We start from the raw sequence: 11869 nt of genomic DNA on the forward strand, positions 1-11869 counted from the left end.
AGTTGATCGATATTTATTTTAACCTCAAAAGTACATCGATTTGATTCGATATACTATTTTACATAATACCGTTGTATGTTTTTTGCCTTCCCTCTCCTTTCATTGGAGGAGTTGGAGCGTTTTGAAATAATGTTAATACAATAATATTACAGGAAACGTAATTATGTCATTATATCATAACCTGTGACGTAATGGACGAATTTATCCAATTTCTGTAGATCTAGAGGAGCCTTGTTTTTTATAAGAAGCATATAATAAATGTATTTTTCCGAACCACAGGCGTCTGCATCTAATTAATTGGCTATTTATGAAAAAAAAATCAAATATTAACCCCTACTCCTACTAGATATAGTAGGATTAGGGGATAATATTTTTTTCTGTAAAAAGTATCCAGATGCAGACGCCTGTGATCGTTTTGGTGAAATGGCAAGCAAATTAAGCAAGTTAAAAGAAAATAAAGATATTGTAACCCTTCTTCGTTATGTATACAGCGTAAAGCACGGGAACAAACTAATTATGCAGTCCACGTTCTTGCACGCGTGGCTATTTATATAATTTTAACTTACATGTAGAAAAACAAAATGTATATTCCATATACGCATTCGCTACTTAACATGTACATGTAGATAGCTTAAGGGTACTGCCTATGACTATGTAATGTATTTAAGTAATCTAATAGAGTAACTGTGATTGAAATCAGCTAGCTGCTGTTACAGAATTTAACATGATAAGTTTTAACGTAATTTCAAATTGATTATGTGCAATTATATCTACATTGATTCCAATCGGGAGCTGTCGGCATTTTCCGTAACTGAAAAAAATACTCGTTACGGATCCCGGAAAGACGATGGAGTGGGAACCCGCTTGTAGTGACTTGACTGTTCATCAATAGCCAATGTCTATATTTAGGTGCTTTTTTATTCTAATTCGGTGTGGAAATTGTACCTCGCCAGCCATAAATATCTTCTCATACTTTGCATTATATTTAGACGAAAATTGACGATTTCGTCACATGTTCTTCCACGCATCGATGAAATCGGATATCACTATACCATGTATATTATGTAACGTAACTGTGATTTAGAAATTTGTTGAATTATGATTTATTTAATTCATAAGAGAATTGTTGCTGTACTTGTTTATTGAAAGCATTGTGTGTAAATGTTTCCTCGTTGGCATTGACACCTATCCAAATTACGGGTGTATGGTCATGTCAATCGGGACTGGACCGTCGACAATTTCCGTAAACGAGAAATACCGATGGTACCCGATTGCATTCGCCTAATCTCGGCTGATTCCGGTACCGTTCATCTTTGAAGTAGGCATTGAATCTGCCGAGATGTGACGAGTGACCCGATTGGTGGCCATATGAAGTGATCGAATATTGTTTAATTTGTTTATCATATTTTTCGTTACATTTTTTACTTTCAACGAAAAAAAGAGGAAATATAACCTAATTCCTTCATATATAGGATCTAATTGGTATCAGAATTTTAAAATTGTCTTAGATAGTTGTATTATAGTTTTTTATAATTTGTTTATGAATGTCTATTACTAACTATGCAGAATTTGAACGAATTTGATTAATCTATAGAATAATGTTATTGTCTTAAACACTAAATTTGGTTTCTCTGAACAAAATGAACAGCTTTTTATGGATTTCATTTTCGGCTGATGAATATTTGGCAATCTCTCCCAGAGTGCATTGCGGTTCCCTTGTGTTATGAAGGGAACCGCAATGCATTCTGGGAGTGATTGAACTAATGGGTTGTCTCGTTTCCAGGATACACCAGTGCAGGAATGCACTGTCTAATTATTAGCTACCTGACACTGTCTACGTAGACCCCTGTACAGGCGGATTTCGTCAGCTTGCACAGGCTGCATCATCCAATCGAGCTGTAATTATATAAGCGCCTTTCAATTAATTCAATTAATTCAATTTATAATACGTTAAAGTATTTTAATATTAATGACAGGTTCTGGGAACTAGCCCGAGTTTCCTCTGACCCTGATAGGGCCGGCGCAAAATCGGGCTATCTAGGAACATGCCCAGTCCCATTTATTTGTAAACCGAAAATGACAGCTGCAAATCCATTGCATTGTAAAATAAAGAGAGTGGTATTTAAAAAAACACATCTATGATTTCAAAGTGCGCTTCGTCAACGTAGAGTTTGGTATCTAATATGGGACAGGCTATTTGTGAACAAAATGTTTCATCATTATTTCAAACAATTTCTGATCATTTGTGGGACAACATATATATTTAGGGGAGAATGCCAAAAGGAAAGCAACAATTTATTTTCAATCTGACAAACCAGATTACGCTGGACTCAGCCACAACTGATCCGCGGTTCATTACCTAATGTTTTAGCGGGAAATTTTTATACAAATCACCAGCGGATCTAAGGGGGGTCATGGTCCCCTTTTTCGGATGAGGACTTTTGCACGTGAAATTCACGTGGAGAGGGCAAAAAAAAGGGGAAAATATCACATGAAATTTACATGAAATTCAAGTGGGAAATTTTCACGAAAAAAAAATCAATTTCACGTGAATTTCACGTGAAGGAATTTTTATCTCTCACCTATACTGTGAATGGATCATGCAGCTCCACCATTATTACATTATTACACGGACATTGATGGTTGAACATATGTATTGAAGATTTTAGGAATACAAAGAATTTATCAGCATTGTAGTTGTCAGAGTTTTATGTTTCTGATAGTTCATCAAAGTTTTGTAAGACGTCAGATCAGTGTGTTTAAGGGATCGGTGATCTGCCGAGGTGAAAGAATGTCACTTCAGAAATTAACTGGATTCCTAAACCAAGGTCCATGTATATGTACGCATTCGTGGTAAGTGTCCAACATTACAAATATCACAGTTTTAATCAGAATGGTATGTTGGGAATCTCAAAGTGTTTGATCCATCGCTAGGCGAGGGAAAAAGAATGGAACTTGTTTTTGATTGAAGGGTTTTGGAACAAAGGCTTTATGATGAAATGGGAATTCATCAAATACAACCGGAGAATGCTCACATGTAAGGAAGACGATAAGTTTAGCTTACTAATTGAAACGAAATCAGAGTATTTCTACAGGGACTTGAAAAAGAACTCCCAATCCATGGTCCATATCTATAGATTTGAATTTTCTGTCGCAGTTGTACCGAGAGAAATACTCTGTACAACTACGACAAAATTCAAATCTTTATCAGATATCTTCGGATCACCAACACATAGTGTATATGATACATTGTGCTAATAAATATATATATAACATAGTAACACAAATGACGAAGGAAGACAACTTTGTTTTGATTCGAGCCCTGACCGGGCCTTGAACTCACGATCTACGGCACCCAATCACCTAGCCAGAAATACCTGCATCTTATACCACTGCGCCACATCGGCGGTCTGGGGTGGCGCAGTGGTATAAGCTGCGGGTATTTCTGGCAAGGCGATTGGGTGCCATAGATCGTGAGTTCAAGGCCCGTTCAGGGCACGAGTCAAAAAGTTGTCTCCCTCCGTCATTTGTGTTACAATGTTACATATATATATATATGTATTGTAGTATATATGGACTGTGGTTTGGGAATTTCCTGCTAAGTTCCAGTGAGTATTCCAGAAGAGTATCCGCATTTTGCTCCCGAGAACAACCGCAATGATCTATTTCTACAATCTTAGTTCCAATCCAAAGCATGCCACGTCCCCCAAAAGATGACCGAGATGGTGACAATGAAACCACATAACATCTACGATAATTGAACTGGACCTTACTTCATATCACTAAAGCAATTGAAGTCTTCCTCAGTTATAATATGCTGTATATTTTACAGTTTCTCCATAATTCTTTAATCCATGATCCTATATATAGACCTTGCACCGAAGGTTTTATTATTATCTCGAAGAGTAATTAATAATTGAATTTAGATTTTTTTGCTGTAACCCAAGATTCAGGTTGTTGGGTTGTCTTTAATATGTCATTAACGCGACGCTCCCCGATTTACGGTTTTCTTTCGAACTGTAAAATATTTTACCGGATGTAGCGTGGGCCTCAGTAAGGAGTATCGCTTTACTTGTAGCGACTTATAATTATGACGCGTTCTTCTTGTTACCAAGACAATGGCTGCATTTTTTTTTGTTTTCTACACCTTGACACAATGTATATAAAGCCATAAATCTGCTTCACAAAGCAGGGGACCTCCAACACAGCACGAGAAATATTCTCTCCCTACAAGAGGTGGGGGCATAGTAAAAAAAGGGGCGGGGACATAGTAAAAGGAGGGACGGGGGCATAGCTCATTTGGTTAGAGCGCGGCCATTGACTTCAGTTGGAAATCCGAGATACGGGGTCCGTATACCCGTTAGTCTGTGTTTCTTGGGAAGTTTAGAAACGGGCCGTGTGTGCTCTCGTGGTTGTCCTTGGGCAAGACTGACACATTACACTTTTTGCTCTTGAAAACATGCGACGCGCCTCCCGTATATATGCTGTTCAAAGAGGTAGTCACCAACTACTACAAGGATAACCTGCCTTAAAATGACATTGGCAGTTCACCGGACGATAAACACAGCAAACAAGCAAACAACCTCCCTACTATTCTGAATTCTATAGCCTCACCTAAATAAAAACAGGTACTTTTCCCCATAATTATAAACCAGTTAACCAGGATCTCAGTTACATTGTACGTACGTGTATCGGGTTGTTATGCCGATATTAGGATCCGCGCTGTTTAAATGTTAATATTGGATTCGGATACTTATATATAGTTATTTGGGAAAACACTGATTTATGCGATGGCTCTTCATGTGTTGACCAGGTTCTGATAATGATGTCATTATCAACATAACTACATCATACAATTTCTTTGTCCTTCTTGTAGGAAACTAAAATCCAAGATATAGGTCGAAAGAAATAGGAAGATGTTGATCATTAGATACCCAATAATTCAATAAACCTCATGATTTTCTTCAATACAAGTATATTGGATTTCCTGTAATGTGCCACTATTGAGCTGAATTATGACGTGACATTCAGGTTACGACAAACCTCGGTGACGGAAGTTCACCAGCAGTGTATACCACCTATAACGACAATCCTCGGTGACGGAAGCTCACCAGCAGTGTATACCACCTATAACGACAAACCTCGGTGACGGAAGCTCACCAGCAGTGTATACCACCTATAACGACAAACCTCGGTGACGGAAGTTCACCAGCAGTGTATACCACCTATAACGACAAACCTCGGTGACGGAAGCTCACCAGCAGTGTATACCACCAATAACGACAAACCTCGGTGACGGAAGCTCACCAGCAGTGTATACCACCTATAACGACAAACCTCGGTGATGGAAGCTCACCAGCAGTGTATACCACCTATAACGACAAACCTCGGTGACGGAAGCTCACTAACAGTGTATACCACCTATAACGACAAACCTCGGTGACGGAAGCTCACCAGCAGTGTATACCACCTATAACGACAAACCTCGGTGATGGAAGCTCACCAGCAGTGTATACCACCTATAACGACAAACCTCGGTGATGGAAGCTTACCAGCAGTGTATATCACTTATAACGACAAACCTCGCTGACGGAAGCTCACCAGCAGTGTATCACTTATAACGACAAACCTCGGTGACGGAAGCTCACCAGCAGTGTATACCACCTATAACGACAAACCTCGGTGACGGAAGCTCACAAGCAGTGTATACCACCTATAACGACAAACCTCGGTGACGGAAGCTCACCAGCAGTGTATACCACCTATAACGATAAACCTCGGTGACGGAGCTCACCAGCAGTGTATACCACCTATGACGACAAACCTCGGTGACGGAAGCTCACTAACAATGTATACCACTATAACGACAAACCTCGGTGATGGAAGCTCACCAGCAGTGTATACCACCTATAACGACAAATCTCGGTGACGGAAGCTCACCAGCAGTGTATACCACCTATAACGACAAACCTCGGTGACGGAAGCTCACCAGCAGTGTATACCACCTATAACGACAAACCTCGGTGACGGAAGCTCACCAGCAGTGTATATCACCTATAACGATAAACCTCGGTGACGGAAGCTCACAAGCAGTGTATACCACCTATAACGACAAACCTCGGTGACGGAAGCTCACCAGCAGTGTATACCACCTATAACGATAAACCTCGGTGACGGAGCTCACCAGCAGTGTATACCACCTATGACGACAAACCTCTGTGACGGAAGCTCACTAACAGTGTATACCACTATAACGACAAACCTCGGTGATGGAAGCTCACCAGCAGTGTATACCACCTATAACGACAAATCTCGGTGACGGAAGCTCACCAGCAGTGTATACCACCTATAACGACAAACCTCGGTGATGGAAGCTCACCAGCAGTGTATACCACCTATAACGACAAACCTCGGTGACGGAAGCTCACTAACAGTGTATACCACCTATAACGACAAACCTCGGTGACGGTTTATACCAGCACTCGGAACTCCTCGAATGTAACTTCGCAACATCACAGCCGAGGAGTTCCGATTGGTATACCAGTGTACCAGTAGTTTGATCCATACTATTCATTTTACTTTATTGAATCATATTATTTAGTGTATGGATGCTATACTGTCATGTGCCAGTACATTGCTCTACCCGAGCTGACTTGAATTATATTCTTTGTAATTAAGATGTCGATGAGATGCAAACTCTCAAGACTAATAGAATTTGAATTAAAAGTTAACACTAACAAAAGCGGATAGTTACTAAAAGCCATCAGAGTAGAACGTAGTAAAAATGCTTGGTATAAAAACTGGCCCAGATTACTGAATTCTTCAACATAACCAGTTGATAGTCAATTGATTAACTTATAGACAGAGGGATTAACCCGATTGTGAGGCTTTATACATTTCATTGCTTGGCTCGTTTCCTCCCTTGCGTCGTCCTCGGTGTTTTGTTTGTATTAATCCTGTTAATCCCTGTGGTTCATCTTGTGTATGGCTCCCTTGATTATAGCGCAATTTCCCCTTTTTGCTTCCCGAGACGTTTTCCTGTATTATTTTCAATTTCACGTCTTCTTAAAAATCGTCCCATAGTTCTCCGACATCACTAATGTACATTTTGCCTCAATATTACGAATTATCATTTTGTCGAATTAATATTAAATTTGATAAAATTTTAAATCGAATTTATTGTACAGAAAAGATTTATGGAGGTCATATACGTTTTGTTTTCGCTGTGTATCAACATAATTGATTAAACTTTCTGATGAACGTATAGCGAGTATATTGAAAACAATACTCGATCGAGGAAGACCTAATCTTTATACTACCTTGTCGGGGTCAACCAGTGCTTTAGATTATACAGCGATCAGTAATCTCAATAAATATAAGATTAATGTTAGTGGAGTAATGATATTAGCACAATTAATGAGAGAAATCTTCCGATTCATATATTCCAGAATGGACATAATGATCTGGTATATTCATCCGGAAAATTGGGACAGACGCGAGCATTTGTCCTACATTGAGGTTAACTTATTTTCGGTATCAGTAGAAACTAGCTTCCTTATAGCTACCGATCGCAAGCATGACGAAACTTCATTAGAGGCTAGTCGGCTCATTAAACAGAACAGCCGACATTACCGGTTCATCCCTAACACTGTGCTGATGTATGTCGCTAGATTTTGTATTAACTGCGATTCTCTGTAAGCCATACGGTTAAGGATGCGATGTCAAAAACCTGCCCATCCACAATAATTTTCAACGGATTATCCGAGTTCCTCCCACGTAAAACATGTTCAATCCGGGCCAATTAGTGTGAACTTGTTTCGCAATTTCTGTTAACTAAATTGATTCATTCTTAAAACGGGTTTTTAAATTTTCATTTTTTTTCTCATTTTGTTAATGCCGCCAATTGAACTCAGATAGAGCCGTTTCTTACTAATGGTAACTACAGGTTAGAATTCATATCTATAAAAATAACATGTCCTCATTAGACCTATTCTGTTCAGATAAAATGAGGTTTCCGCGCGACCGATACACACATGCTATTGGATATGAACATCCACAACTGCTATTTATTCCACAATTTTTATTCTAATGACAGTCTCCAAACATCGCCATTTCACCAAGATGATTGACGTATTGTCTTAATATAGTGACGTCACGAATAATTTTCTTCATATAGTTACACCAATTGGAAATGGGTGAGGTTGTAATGCAGAACAAATGAAATATTATACAAGTACAGATGAAACTTCCTTTAAAATACCTCATCAAATCACCGGGAGGTAAATATAACTTCTAGCCAGGTTCATGGAATGTTATATTAACCTCTGCTAAAATAAATCTCGGCACGCATGACATCATTTCTATTTTCAGCCGGTGTTAACATACTATTCCATGGACCTGACAAAACATTATATTATTTCCTTGGTGATACCATGGGGTATTTCCAAGGAAATGATTGATGTCACGTGATCTCATTAGGACCAATGAGTGATAGCGTTACATGCCAATCATTTTAATTGATCAAACACACTGTACCCGAGTGAACAATATGAATAAAAAAGATAGTGCGATTCATTTACCTACTTTTTGATTTAAACATATTTTATTTGTAATTTACAATTTGTTACAAAGGGATTGGGCACAAGTTTTCCAACTTATATTAAGCCCTCTCCCGATACAATTTTACATTGAGAAAAAATTCACATGATGGTAGTTTTATTTACATATTTACAATCTAATTTTATAAGAAATAGAGAGAAAGAGAGAGAGAGAGACAGAAGGGGAGGGAGACGGAGAGAAAGGGGAAGAGAGGGGGAGTTGGAGGGGGAAGGAAGAGAGAGACAGAAAGAGATTTTATAAGATATTGATACAAATAATCTTATATATATGGGATATACATGTATATCTAAATACTTCAAAAAGACAAATAGTTTTGTGGTAGACCTAAGCGGACTCGGGCAACAATCACTTTGGTACACAATTCGACTTTCCTTTCGTTCAAACTTGTCTAATGTCTATGATAATCCATTACCTACTTAATTAGAAACAGTTTATGAGTCAATACTAAATAGGTCAAAGCACAGTCGCATGTCTCTTGGAAAATTCAATGAATTAACAGCGATGTAATTGTATAATAAGAACCGTGTGTATCGACATCCGATAGACTAATACATTTTTTTTATATTCTAACAAGTCCATTCATTAAGGAATAGTCGAGTTATATGTGTGAAAATCACGAGCAGACCCTATCTTTAATGACTTGTCTAGTATAATACCCAGTAGCTTTGCGCCAATTAGACTCCTTCCCTTGCACGAAGTTAGGCGACCTAATGCCTGTTATTTGTATATAACTGTTAAAGGAAAGGTTTCCTAGTTCTCCTGACACAGCCGGTGTACCAGATTAAGTACATCGCGTGCAGATTATCGGATCATATAGTATAGTAGTATATATATATAATTTTAGATTCGCATGAGTACACAGACACCCGCATGCTCCCAATCATATCATGTATGTACGTATGTTATCTATTGATGAGATCTTGTTTCGTAATTACAAGGATGTATCCTTAAGATAAGAGTATATATAGATATAAAACAAAGCGGGTTTTTATGGTAAATATAAAGATTGTGCATGTCCATAGAAAAATCTTTTCTGATAAAATTTTGACGACACTTTGAATGAAATTGACCAATTTTTGCAGGACGGAGGAGTCCCAGACCTTCCTCTATATATTAGTCAAAATCGGTGTCGGACTTGTAAACGTGCTAAGCACCTATGGTTCAACAGCTTGGCTCGTCGGTGTATTTTTGGATTTCACATTTTGAGATTTTATTTAACCAAGCTTAATTACATAGAATATATTACTAGCAATCAATTTTCATTACTTGAATATTTTTTATGCTTATACCAACATCAATTCAATTGTGGTGACGTCATGGACATTTTACCTGTCAGATGATATTTGCGTTTCCAAAGCCACAGGTGTAAACGTTAACGTTAGCACTAAAACTTATACCATTAAAATTGGCAAACAATGTCTGTTTTTTTCTCTCATTATGTCGGTATTGGATTTCGATTATATTTGATGATGGCTCATATGATGCTTATACTACAATATGTAACAGCGTCAACACATAGTCAGCATACAACATTTGCCCTGACACCAAATATATCGTATCATCAGTACTTCAGGACAGCAATTACAACAGGAGTACACAAGATTAAAGTTAATACAAAAGAAAAAAAGTTGACGTAAAAACAAAAGACAGCGATAAGCCGTGTAAAGTGGTTTAAAATAAAGGTTTTCAAAATTTATCAGTAAATCACATCTGAAGCTTAACACGAACATTGTATAACACTAAAAAATACCAACACTATAACACTATCCAGACACATTACGTCATCGCATTGTTTACACACAACTACACATCACCACACCTATTGTCTAATTAAATTTGTCGTTATTTTTTTTTCAATTTCAATTATTTTTTATGCTAATAATACTTTTATTTGCCTGGATTCTGACACGTTCTCGTTAAATAGAAAACCTTTTGATATAGTGATTTTTTATAATCCTCACTGTATCGACTATCGAAGACAATCCCTTTGGAGAAATGAATCCATATTTATTTGTTTATTTTGGCTTCCAGGATACTATATTGACATTCTTACCTCCTGTAAATATTGTCATTAAGCTAAAAGACTTTTGTTTTAACCGTCAACTCACCTTTATTTCTAGTCACATGAGTACACAACGATTAATACGGTAGCCATTTTTATCAGATAAAGCTGATGGTCCTTCCAATCTAATTAAAATTAGACTTGTAATTTCCGTTCCTCTACGATACACCGCAATACTGTATTGCAGTGTATCGTAGAGGAACGGAAATGACAAGTCTAATTTTAATTAGATTGATAGTCCTTCTCATTCAGATTTACACCTATAGAAATTCACATCAATGGACGACTGTGGTGTGTTGGATAGTAAATAACATATTATTGTGAAATCACACACACACAGATACGAGAACAAATCGAAATAAAAAAAGAGAAAACATAAAAAATAAAATAAAAAAAAGAACCACCACCACCACCACCACCAACAACAACAACAACAACAAAACAAAAAACAACAAAAAATTCAATGATTAACGTCCGCGGACGGTTTCTTTGATGTACTCTAACAAATTACCGTTGTCCATCACGGAATCCGGAATACCGATATCCGTAATTATCCGTACAATATCATCTCATTGGAGGCAAGAGGTTTGATATTTCCCGATTATATTCACATGTAATATCTTATATTACAATATAATGCTGTAGATAATTTATATGATTAAACTTTCCTGTGTGTACCACCATTAGTCCTTTTTTTTTCTCAAGATTTTCCAAGATTTATCAAAGGTACTGTAAAGGATGTGTTAATTTCTCCTTTGCAAAGTCATTTCAGTGTAACTTCATTTCGCAAGTATATTCGATTCACTTTCAAAGATAAAAAAATACAATAGTTACCTTATATTGCTAATACACAGACACAAAGCTAATTAGTGTAAACAAAAATATCACACATATCTTACATTACCACCATAACCTGGCTTATCTTAAATTACTCGTTTCTAATGCTGGTACATATTTCTAGATTAAAGGGATTGCTATAAAATCACACAAGATATTGACATATTGAAATAAACTTTGAAACTTAGATATAACAGAGTAGTTTTTAAAGCTATGAATCATACTGCTATTTCTTCCATTTATGACTCGTCAGTGAACCATACAGCTGTCTCTTCCTTTTATGACTCGCCAGTGAATGATACAGCTGATTCGCCTTTCTAGAACTCATCAATAAACCATACAGCTGTTTCT

This window comes from Pecten maximus, chromosome 3, assembly GCF_902652985.1.
Source record: "Pecten maximus chromosome 3, xPecMax1.1, whole genome shotgun sequence".
NCBI lineage: Eukaryota > Metazoa > Mollusca > Bivalvia > Pectinida > Pectinidae > Pecten > Pecten maximus.